This window comes from Dasypus novemcinctus, chromosome 18 (genome assembly GCF_030445035.2).
Source record: "Dasypus novemcinctus isolate mDasNov1 chromosome 18, mDasNov1.1.hap2, whole genome shotgun sequence".
Taxonomy (NCBI): domain Eukaryota; kingdom Metazoa; phylum Chordata; class Mammalia; order Cingulata; family Dasypodidae; genus Dasypus; species Dasypus novemcinctus.
In genome coordinates, this window is record NC_080690.1 from 70,822,485 (window position 1) to 70,835,036 (window position 12,552).

At 41.9% G+C, this 12,552-nt stretch overlaps 1 pseudogene; it reads right to left on the reverse strand.

Moving 5' to 3' along the window:
• Positions 1-2,510: 2,510 nt before the first annotated feature.
• LOC111758936 (integral membrane protein 2B pseudogene) lies at positions 2,511-5,198 on the reverse strand (annotated as a pseudogene).
• Between the last annotated feature and the right edge of the window lie 7,354 nt (positions 5,199-12,552).

Below are 12,552 nucleotides of genomic sequence, written 5' to 3' on the forward strand. Positions count from 1 at the left end.
CAGGGGGGAAAGGTCGGTGGTGAGGTCAGAGAGGGACCGGGGTCAGACCATGCGGGACCTTGTGGGAGGCCTGGTGGTCCCCATTTGGTGGGGGAGAGAGAAAGGGGGACAAAGACCTAGAGAGAGGGGCCAGAGATGCAGAGAGAGGGGCACTCGGTTTGCTTTGAGTCAGCCCTGGTGGTTCTCAGCAGAGGGGCACTCGGTTTGCTTTGAGTCAGCCCTGGTGGTTCTCAGCAGAGGGGAGACATAAGCTGATGTGAGTGGTAACTGGGTCTCTTTGCTCCTGAATTGGGGAAGGGATGGAAGGATAAGAGGATTTCATGCATTCGGGCAGAAGTCTTTCAGCAGCCCCATGAGACCCACTGGTTAAATTCCTTTAGGGTGGAATATGCCTTAGCTCTGTCCCAGTAGTTCCACTCCTGGTAGATCCTGAGCAGAAATACAAACATAAGTTCACTGAAATAAGGTTCATAGCAAAAAGTGGAAATAACCCACAAGCTCATTAACAAGAAAAGGGAATAAATGCCTCATGGAGCCTCCACTCAGGGGTCACCTCACAGCCACGAGTAAGGATAATCTCGACACCCCCAAATGCATGGGTAAATCTTACAAACATGCCAAGCCAAAAAAGCCAGATGCAGAAGAGCACACACATGTCATGGTTCCATTGACAGGAGGTCAAAAAGAGACAAAACTATGTGAGAGGGTTAGAAGTCACACTCACGCTCCCCCTTGGTGAGGCGGGCCTGGGAGGCTGAAAATGTTTTTTAAAAAATCTGGGTGCTACTTTCTTGAGAGGGTTCAGCCTGTGAAAATTTATCCAGTTGCCCACATACGATGTGTATACTACTTTTCTACATGAAAAACTTCAATTTCAAGTACACTTTGAAAAAAAAAAACCCTTTACTCTCAAGTCGCATGGACTCTCACCCTACATTCAACCCCAGGTGAGACTGTAAGTCTATAGACCAATTTGGAGATAACTGATGTCTTAACAATATTGTCTTCCATTCCATGAACATGGTATATCTCTCCAGTGACTGAGGTCTTTACATTTTCTCAGGAATGTTCTGTAGTTTTCAGTATAAAGGTCTTACATCTTGTCCTGAGTATGCCAAGGAGCTGTGTAAACAACAGCTTTCCACTGGACTGAAAGGGATACATCAATCCAAAGAAAGACTTGGACGAGTCCAGCTTGGCAAGTAATGAGCATTTATTTAGGGGGTTTACATGGGGTCCTCATCCTCAGCGCAGGAGGAGAGACAGCATTTTCCGAGCTCGATAGTTCATGTTCACCACCAGAGGAAAGGTCGTTCTTGTTTTTATTTTTATGGGGCATGTTTATGTGCAACTGAGGGGGAACTGCATTGTAAAGAATGTGGTGTATTGCCAAAGGTACATGACAACAACAATTATCAAGGCACATGGCGGATGCATGTGACCTCTACAGAAAGCAGATCTTAAAGGAACAGATGTTTTCAGCAGGGCAGGAGTTATTCATTTGGTGAAAAAGTTTATTGCTAGGGGTGATCAGGCAGTTTGGGGAAAACAGATACTATAGCAGTCTTCTGGAAAAACAGATTAAGCATTCTAGTACAAGATCTGTTGATCAGTCACCAGTTCACAACCAGTTCCCAAGTTATGTCTTTTTAATTACTCTGGAATCCAGCTGTGGTTTGGGGAGGGGGGAAGCAAGAAGGGTTAAGGGAGAAAATGCAAAGTTAGATATGCCACATGTCTTTATCCCTAAGTATTTTTTGTTTTTATGCTATTGTAAATGAAATTATTTTTGAATTCCATGTTACAATTTCTTGCTTCTAGTCTATAAAATACATTAATTTTTGCACATTAGCCTTGTAGACTGTGAACTTGCTAAATCTTATTAGTTTTTGTTTTGTAGATTCCTTAGAGTATTCTACATGAACAACTAAGTCAACTGCAAATAGAAAGCTTTAGTTTTTCCTTTTTGATTTTATTCCTTTGCTTGCTTTTTCTTGTGTTGCTGCAATGGCCAGGCTTGCCAGTTCAGTGTTGAATAGAACATGTGAGAGTAGACATCCTTGTCATGCTCCAGTCCTTAGGTTAAAAGTGTTCAGTATTTTATTACTAAACATGATGTTACCGTAGTATTTTTCATAGTTGCCCTTTATCAGACTGAAGTAGTACCCATCTATTACTTTGCTGTCAGTTTTTATCATATATATTTTTAAATTTTGTGAAATGCTTTTTCTGTATCAAATGAAATGGTCATATAGTGTTTCCTCTTTTTTTTCTGCTATATGGTGAATTATATTGATTTTCAAATGTTCAGCCAAACTTGTATTCTTGGGATAAACCCTACTTAATCAAGATTATCTTTTCAACATATGGCTGACTTGCATCTTTTAGTATTTTGTTGTAAAGATATTTTAGTCTATGCTTATAAGTGATATTGAGCTGTAATTTTTTGTTTGTTTTTAAAGATTTATTTATTTCTCTCCTCTTCCCGCCCCCCCCCCCCCCGCCCCGTTGTCTGCTCTCTGGTCCATTCACTGCATCCACTTGCATTGTCAGGCGGCACCAGGAAATTGCATCTTTTTTGTTGCATCATCTTGCTGCGTCAGCTCTGTGTATGTGGTGCCACTCCTGCACGGGCTGCACTTCTTTTCACACGGGGTGGCTCTCCTTGCGGGGTGCACTCCTTGCACAGGGGGCGCCCCTGCGTGGCACGGCACTCCTTGCAGGAGGGAACTCACTCACTTGAGCCACATCTGTTTCCCCATAATATTCTTTTTATCTTTTTTTTTAGTCAAACAACTTTGTGACATTTATATTCCACTGCACAGATATGGGTTATCAAATTAGTAACACAAGTTATTTCTTAAATTCCATACGTTTTCTAAAATATTATTATAGCAGATGCCTAGGATATTAAAACATTAAAGTGGATATCATAATCTGTAATAGTTAAATATGATACTGAAAATACTGCATATTTTAATGAGAGGAAAATTAAAATGTATGTTCAAATGCTCTAGGAAAGTAGGTGACTGGCAACTAGCAGCTACAAATAAGTCACTGTGGTCCACTTTTAGGTATGCATATATGTATGATTATTTAATTTACCCCTCTTCTCAAAAATACATAATTAAAACATAAAAATCTGGATAAATGGTTTAAAGAAATTTTACTCCTTCTTAACACCTAAAATCTATGGTAACTATGACTTCATACAATGGTTAATTCAAATACAAAAGATACCACACTTGGAAAGAAGAAAAGGTTTTTAAAAGGTGATGGTTTTGGGAAGTGGATGTGGTTCAAGCGATTGGGCTCCCACCTACCAGATGGGAGGTCCATGGTTTGGTTCCCATTGTCTCCTAAAGAAGACAGTGAGCTGGTGTGACGGGCAGGCACAGCAAGCTGATGCAAGAAGAGACGCAAGAAGAAAACCATAATGAAAAATCCAACAAAGCAGGGAGCAGAGTTTCCCAGTGTTTCCTAAAGAGGACGAGCAGGACGGTGAGCTGCAAGCTGACATGACAAGATGATGACAACAAGAGACACAAGAGGAAAAACATAACGAGAGACACAACAAAGCAGGGAACAGAGGTGGCTTAAGTGATTAGGTTCCTCCCTCCCACATCAGATATCCCAGGTTCAGTTCCCAGTGCTTCCTAAAGAAACAGAAGAAGATGAACAGACACATCAAGTGCAAACAACAAGGGGGTGTGGAGAGATAAATAAAATAAATCTTTAAAAAAAAGGTAATGTTTTTAATTGAATTATGGGATGAAAAGATAGTAAAGCCATATTTACTACTTACATGAAAGAAGATTTGAAAAAATTAATCACTGCACAAATTTCCTTGTCAAAGCACAGTCGATAAAGAAAGAAACCCAGGTCATCAACACTTTAAAGCAATCAGTGATAACCACGTGTTCATGAATCAGATAGGACTAGACAAGTAAGTCTCAGACTTGGTGTTAATAAGTAACTCCAACAGGTTTCTGGGTGGCGTGACAATTGTCATATTTAGAGGGATCACAAAGAACTTACCCAAGGTAAGTTTCTTGTTGATGTATGAACGATGTTGGCAGAATCACTATCTGCAAACTCAGACACAGGCGCACTGATGAATTCAACCTCATCTTCCTCCAAGATCTTTTTTTTTTAAATTTATTATTTTTTGTTTGGTCTTTATTATTTTTTTTAATGTTACATTTCCTCCAGGATCTTAACGTTTTCCTCAGTTGTCTGGTAGCGAGCAGCGGGAACATCCACAGGAGGCTTGTTTAGCATCACGTCATCTTCGATGTAATTTATAGCACAGTAGTATGCGTCACCTGGTTGCAGGGCAGAATATTTGTACAGGTATGCTCCTCCCAGAATGACACCCACAAGCATAAATGCTAGTCTAAAGCCCACGCACCAACATCAAGCTCTTCCTTGGCCAACTGGTACCACCTCCTCCAGGTCCTCGCAGTCCATGGCGACGGTGTTGTGGGGATGAGGAGTGCCTCTCCTCGCCACTCTTGGGCTCGTCCTTCTTGGCCAGAGCCAAGTTGAATGTCACCTTCACCATGCATCTTATTATCCTTTTTAAAAATTTGTTTATATGGTAGATGGGAGCCCAATCGCGTGAGCCACATCCGCTTCCCCTCTTATTATCCTTTTAACGTCTGTAGGATCTGTACTAATGATCCCTTCTCTCATTCCTGATATTGGTAATTTGTGTTCCTCTACTTTTTCCTTAATCAGTCTCATGAGGGACTTTCTAAAACCAAGACCTGGGTGCTAAGTGTACTTGTTGATACTGGGGTGTCTATTCGATTTTAAAACTTTAAAATGTATTGAGGGAAGCGGATTTGGCTCAACTGATAGAATGTCTGCCTACCACGTGGAAGGTCCAGCATTCAAGCCCAGGGCCTCCTGACCTATGTGGTGAGCTGGTGCATGTACAATACTGATGCACGCAAGGAGTGCCCTGCCATGCGAGGATGTCCCCTGCATAGGGGAGCCCCACACGCAAGGAGTGCGCCCCTCATGGAGAGCAGCCCCATGCACAAAAAAAAAAAGTGCAGCCTGCCCAGGAGTGGTTGCACACACGCAGAACTGACGCATCAAGATGACACAACAGGGAAACGGACTTTGGCCCAGTGGTTAGGGCGTCCGTCTACCACATGGGAGGTCCGCGGTTCAGACCCCGGGCCTCCTTGACCCGTGTGGAGCTGGCCATGCGCAGCGCTGATGCGCGCAAGGAGTGCCGTGCCACGCAGGGGTGTCCCCCGCGTGGGGGAGCCCCACGCGCAAGGAGTGCGCCTGTGAGGAGAGCCGCCCAGCGTGAAAAGAAAGAGCAGCCTGCCCAGGAATGATGCCGCCCACACTTCCCGTGCCGCTGACGACAACAGAAGCGGACAAAGAAACAAGACGCAGCAAATAGACACCAAGAACAGACAACCAGGGGAGGGGGCGGGAATTAAATAAATAAATAAATCTTAAAAAAAAAAAAAAAAAAAAAGATGACACAACAGAAAGAGATACAGATTCCCAGTGCTGCTGACAAGAATGCAAGCAGACACAGAAGACACAGCAGATGGACACAGAGAGCAGGCAATGGGGTGGGGGTGGGGGGCGGGGAGGGAAGAGATAAATAAAAAATCTTTAAAAATAAAATAAAATAAAATTTATTGAAACACATTTTATGACCCAGATTAAGGTCTATCTTTGTAAATGTGTCATGTGAACTTGCAAATAATGTGTATACTACATTTGTTGTGTGTAGTTTTCTCTAAATATCTATTAGTTCAAGGTGATTATTAATACAGTGGTTCAAGTTTTCTATTCTTTACTGATTTTTTGGGTCTAATTTTCTTGTCTAATTGCTGAGAGGGAAGTAGTATCTTCAACTATGATTGTGGGATTTTCTATTTCTCCTTTGTTTTATGTATTTTGGAGCTCCATTATTAGATACATACATATTGTTATATGTCTTCCTGATGGATTGATTCTTTTATCACGGCCTTCTTTATCTCAGGCAATAGTCTTTGTCTTTTATTTTTTAATAAACAAGTTGTATTTACTTAGAAGCACTCAATAGCACCAAAAAAGCCGCAACTTTTTTTTTTTTTTTTGCAGTTACAGAGTGGTATTCAGTTAACAGAATGACAATCATTTCAGATAAGCTGCATCAGTGACAACTGAAGATGAAAAAACTACCATCGGGAAGCGGATGTAGCTCAAGTGGTTGAACACGTGTTTCCCACATAAGAGGTCTGGGTTCGATCCCTGGTACCTCCTAGAAACAAAACAAACGAGAAAAAAAAAAGAAAGAAAGGAAAAAACTACCATCCTGATATATAACTAATTTGTGCTGAGCACCAACAAGAACCTGCTTTAAATTTCCATGCCTATCTACAACCCCCATCCTGTACCAGGCAAAATTAGTGGCTATTGAAAAGACCACGAGGACCGGGCTAGCTAAAGACATATTTGGTAATGTGTTCACTATACAAAATAAGACTGTTTAAAAAAAAATCTTACACAGCCTTACATTTCAGTTCTTTCCTTTAGAAGGAGCGAGTTGTGTACAAGGGGGTTAAATGCTTTATAGACCAGGAAAAAAACCTGCAGTAGAACCATTCATCATCATCATCATTTTTTCAATCTTCTTACTCCTCCTTTTCTTCCTCATCTTCTTCATCTTCCTTCTTTTTCTTGCTTTTTTCAGCCTTGACAACTCCAATTTTTGCTGCATCAGGCTTTCCTTTAGCCCAGCATACAGCAATATCCTTTTCATATTTTTCTTGAGCTTAGCAGCTTTCTTTTCAGAAGGCTGCTTGTCATCTGCAGCACGGTTATCCCACACCTCTCCCAGCTTCTTTGCAATATCATCAAGAGAGAGACCACGATGCTCACCTTTGATTTTTGGGTGACACTCGGAACAAAACAAGAAAAGGCTGAGGGAGTCCTCTTGGATGCATTGGGATTCTTAAACTTTTTTTTTTTTAATGGTGGCTTGGAGCTTTTATTTATTTTTATCTATTTATTCCCACTTTCCCCCCTGCCCCTGTTGTCTACTCTCTGTATCCATTCTCTGTGTGTTCTTCTCTGTCTGCTTGTCTTCTCATTAGGCAGCTCCGGGAACCAATCCTGGGACCTTCTGGAGTGGGAGAGAGGCGATCACTCTCTTGTGCCCCCTCAGCTCCCTGGTCTGCTGCATCTCTTATTGTCTCTCCTCTGTGTCTCTTTTTGTTGCGTCATCTTGGTGCGTCAGCTCTCCGTGTCAGCTGGCATTCCCACATGGGGCGGCACTCCTGCGTGGGCCAGCACTTTGCAAATGCCAGCTCACTACACAGGCCAGCTTGCCTTCACCAGGGGGCCCTGGGAATCGAACCCTGAACCTCCTATATGGTAAACAGGAGCCCAGCTGCTTGAGCCACATTCATTTCCCTTGAACTTCTTTATCTCCCCTTTAGGAGAGATAGAGGTTTTCATTTTTTTCTCATAATGGACCTTATCCACCTTGGCCATGTCTTCAAATTTTCCTTTCTCTTTAGCAGACATGGTATTTCACCTCTCTGAGCACTTAGACAACTCTGAAAAGTTGACTCAAGCATCCGGGTACTTCTTGTGCCTCTCTCGGCAAGTTTGCAAGAAGGATACATATGATATTTTGCCTCTTGGCTTCTTAGGGTCTTCTTTGCCCACATCTACTTATTTTTTGCCCTCAAGGCTCAGAGTTGTCCCGTGTCTGCCCAGCTCACACTTGCCCCACCATTCTCTATGGAACTCAGGGTACTTCAATGGCTGTTAGTCTTTGATTTGAAGTGTTCTTTGTTTGATATTAATATAGCAACTCCAGCCTTCTCTTGCTTATTATTTGCACAGTATATTTAATCTAATTTCTTTCAACCTGTGTATTTTATTTAAAGTGGGTTTCTTATAGAGAGCATATAATTGGGTCTTTTTTTTTTTGGTCCATTTTTGACAAGATCTGCCTTTTAATCAGAATACTTTATCCCTTAATTTTAATGAAATTATTGATACAGTTGTATTTAGATGCACCATTTTATTACTAATTTTCCTTTTTCCGTTTTTTGTTATACTGTTTCTTTTGTGTTAATTGAATATTTTAAAATTTTAATCTTTTCACCTTTTAACTATACCTTTTGCAGTATTTTAGTGGTTGCTCTAAGAATTATAATATAAACCTCCCACAAGTCTACTTAGAGTTAATATTTTTCCATTTGCATAAAATGTAGAAATCTTGCAATTGTATAAGTATATTTAATCATGCCTTTTCCCCCAAGTTCTTCATACTCTAGTTGTCAGGTATATTGTGGGGTTTAAAATGTATGTAGATGTAATATAGCATTAAAATTTTGGCATTAAACATCCAGTCAAACGTATTTTAAAGGAATAAGAGGAAGCAAATTTATCCTTGACACATATTTACTATTTCCAGTGCTCTTCATTCCTTCCTGAAAATCTCAGATTCCATCTGGTTTCATTTCCCTTCAGCCTAAAAAACTTTCTTTAGCATTTCTTCTGTCAATGGATTCACTTAGTTTTCTTTTTTTATGAAAATGTCTTACTTTTTCCTTAATTTCTGAAGGAAATTTACTGGAAATAGAACTCTGGTTTGCTGGTCTTTCAGCCCTTTAAAGATGTTATTACACTGCCTTCTGGTCTCCATTGTTTCTGAAGAGAAGTCAGGAGTCCTTCGAATCCCTTTTATAAAATGAAATGCTTTCCTCATGCTGCCTTTAAAATTTTCTCTATCTTTAGTTTTCATTTGCTTACAAAGTACCAGGTTTAGTTTTCTTAGTGTTAATCCTGCTTTGTATTCACTGAGCTTTTTTACTCTCTAGGTTGATGTTTTTTACTAAATCTTTAAAATTTCCAACGTGATTTCTTCTAATATATTTTTCTTCCTCATTCTGGACTCCAGTTACTTATATGATAGTGTCCCACGAGTGATTGCAGTTCTGTTCGTTTTGTTAAAAAGTCTTTTTTCTTTCTGTTCTTCAGATTGTGTAATTTCCACAGATTGTGTAATTTCCACAGATTGTGTAATTTCTTCTGTAAATCCACGGATTCTTTTCCCTGCATTCCCAATTTGCTATTTCGCCCATGCAGTGAACGTTTTTTAAGCCTTTTTCATTTCAGAGTCACCTGTTAGTTCACACAAGGCAGCCACAGCAGCAGCACGTCTGCGTTAGCCGGCAGCCACACTCCCCCTCACTGCACATTCCTCGGTCAGCAGGAATTTGGCACGATGTCCACTCTGACTGCTCCAGGCTAAGAAGGGACGTAGTTATTATGGGGCAGAGGAACGCAATTGTTTTGCTTGCAGTTGAAGACACTCGGCACTTCTGGGCTGGAACTGGTCCATCTCCATCGTTTTGTTAGTTGTCAGGGCACGTCTGAAGAACTGGAGAGTAGAAGTTGGCCGCACGCCTCCTCGGTTTCAGGGCTCAGCCTGTATTGTACGGACCTGAGGGCTTTAAGTCCCTAAGAAGTATACCTAAGTAAATCATGATCAGGGGACCTACACATGAGTGCAACAATGTTATTATAATGGGGAAACGGCTTTTCATATATTCCCAGACAGGGCCTTCTGAGGGGGAGTTGATTTCATGAGGCCCTGTGGCTTGTCTATGGAATCAGGCGTCCCAAAGGGCCCCCAGGGGCACTTTTGTTTGAGGCTTTGTTTACTGTGGAATTTTGTTAAGTCTGGCTGAGACCTGCAAGATCTTTACCTCCAAAATGACCTTTTGACTCATGTTGAAATCTCTTAGCCAGGAAGCAGACATGGCTCAAGTGATTGGGCTCCCACCTATCACATGGGAGATCCCTGGTTCGATTCCCAGTGCCTCCTAAAGAAGACAGCGAGCTGGTGGGATGGGAAGGCATGGCATGCTGACACAACAAGATGATGCAACAAGAGACACAAGAAGGAAAACATAATGAGAGACACAACAAAGCAGGGAATGGAGGTGGCTAAAGTGATTAGGCACCCCCCTCTCAGATCGAAGGTCCTGGGTTCAGTTCCCGGTTCCTCCTAAAGAAACAAAGAAGACAAACAGACACAGAAAGTGCAAAAACAATGAGGGGGTGGGAAGAGATAAATAAATAAAATAAATCTTAAAAAAAGAAATCTCTTAGCCATAAAAACTCTATTTTACTTACTGTTTCTCCCTTTTGACCAAGGTCTTTCTTCAAACACATTGTCGATTACGTACAGTTAACTTTTTTATTTCAAATATTTTATTTAATTTTCATTCCTTTTTATTGTCTTATTTCTCCACTGAGATTTTCTGTCTTTTTATTCATTACAAGAACATTTTTCTGTAGGTTCTTTTTTTTAAAGAGGTACTGGGGACCTCATACATGCAACATCTGCTCTGCACTCGTGTAGGTTTTTTTTTCCTATCTGGTTGCATCATTGTCTTTTTTTTTCTTTCTTTCTCTTTTTTTAAAAAAAATTTTAAATTTTTATTTCTTTTTTTTAAAAAGGTAATTGATCACAAAAAATGTTACATTAGGGAAGTGGATTTGGCTCAACGGATAGAGCATCTGCCTACCACATAGGAGGTCCAGGGTTCAAACCCAGGGCTTCCTGACCTGTGTGGAGGGATGGCCCACGCCCAGTGCTGATGCGCGCAAGGAATGCTGTGCCACGCAGGGCTGTCCCCTGTGTAGGTGAGCCCCATGAGCAAAGTGTGCCCCATAAGGAGAGCCACCTAGAGTGAAAAAAGTGCAGCCTGCTCAGGAGGGGTGCCGCACACACGGAGAGTTGATGCAGCAGGATGATGCAACAAAAAGAAACACAGATTCCCATGCCACTGACAAGAATGCAGGCAGACACAGAAGAACACACAGCAAATGGACACAGAAAGCAGACAACTGGGGGGGGGCAGGGAAGGAGAGAGAAATAAAAAAAAAACCTTAAAAATAAATGTTACATTAAAAACTATAAGAGGTTCTCATATACCCTACATCTCACCCCACCCCACTCCTCCCACATCAACAACCTCTTTCATCATTGTGGCACATTCATTGCATTTGATGAATACATTTTGGAGCACTGCTATGCAGCATAGATTATAGTTTTCATTGTAGTTTACACTCTCCCCTAGTCCATTCAGTAGGTTATGGCAAGATATATAATGCCCTGCATCTGTCCCTGCAGTATCATTCAGGACAACTCCAAGTTCCAAAAAGGCCCCCATATCACACCTCTACTTCCCTCTCCCTGCCCTCAGCAACTCCTGTGGCCACTGTCTCCACATCAATGATACAATTTCTTCCATTGAGTCACAATAGTTCTATAGTAGAATACCAGTAAATACACTCTAATCCATATTTTATTCCTCCATCCTGGGCCCCTGGGATGGTGAGGTCTACTCCACCTCTAAATAGAGGGGGGGATTAGATCCCACATGGCTGATGTATGCAATTCTCCTGCTTGCAGTTGTGGACACTCTCGGTTCCCTGGTGTGGTGGTTGACCATCTTCACCTTCCTGTTAGCTGACCTGGGTAAGTCCAAGAGAGTAGGTGTTGCAACTGTGCTGAGGCTCAGGGCCAGCTGGCACATGGCCAGTCCAGAGATTCAAGTCTCCTGAGTATACACCAACCCCAGTGCCAACCACAGGTTCAGTAAAAGTGACAGAAGAGGCATGTGTGGAAAGGTCACATCTGAGTCCAACTCCATCACATTCAAGAGCACAAATTCCAAAGTAGGACCCACTGGCAAGGCACTGAACTCCAGAGCCATCTGCCATGACTGTAGAACCTGTGTATCTCCATAGCCCTCAGGAGCACCAGTACCTGGGGTTGTATCTACTTTGGCCATCTCCGGGATCCTGCTGAGACTTGTGTAAGCACAACCCCTTTGATGAACTCAACTCATTCTGAAGTCTCTTAGCCATAAAAACTCATTTGTCTTTACCATTTCCCCCTTTTATTCAAGGTCTTTTTCTAGTTACATCACCAGCGGGTGACTGGTAGTAATCTCTCAGCACCAAGAAGGCTCATCCCTGGGAGTCATGTCCCACACTGGGGTGAAAGTCATGTATTTACATGCTGAGTTTGGCTTAGAGAGGGGCCACATTTGAGCAACATGGAGGCTCTCAGGAGGTAACTCTTAGGTACCTGCAGCTCTAGGCATAGTTGGAATTTCAAGCACACAAACTCATAAGCATAGTCATCAGTATCAAGGGCCCATCATTGGACTGTCCTTCTTCACTGGTCTGTACCCTTGCACTTGGGGGATTGTTGCTGTTCTATTGGGGAATGTGACAGAGTTCCCCTGGCTAGGAACTCAGCACCTCCTCAGTTGTCATGTGTAACTCTACCTATTATGACAATACCCAACAAATACCCAAACATTTTTATATACCCTATATGCATGCCCTGGAGAACTTCCTCCCAACCATGTGCCCCCCTATCAATGACACCCCACACCAGTGTTCCTCCCCTGACATAGTTGAACCTCTCTGTGATCCAAAACTTTTTAAAAATGAAGCCTAATATATCTCCAAATTCAATTAGTAGGAAAATGAAAT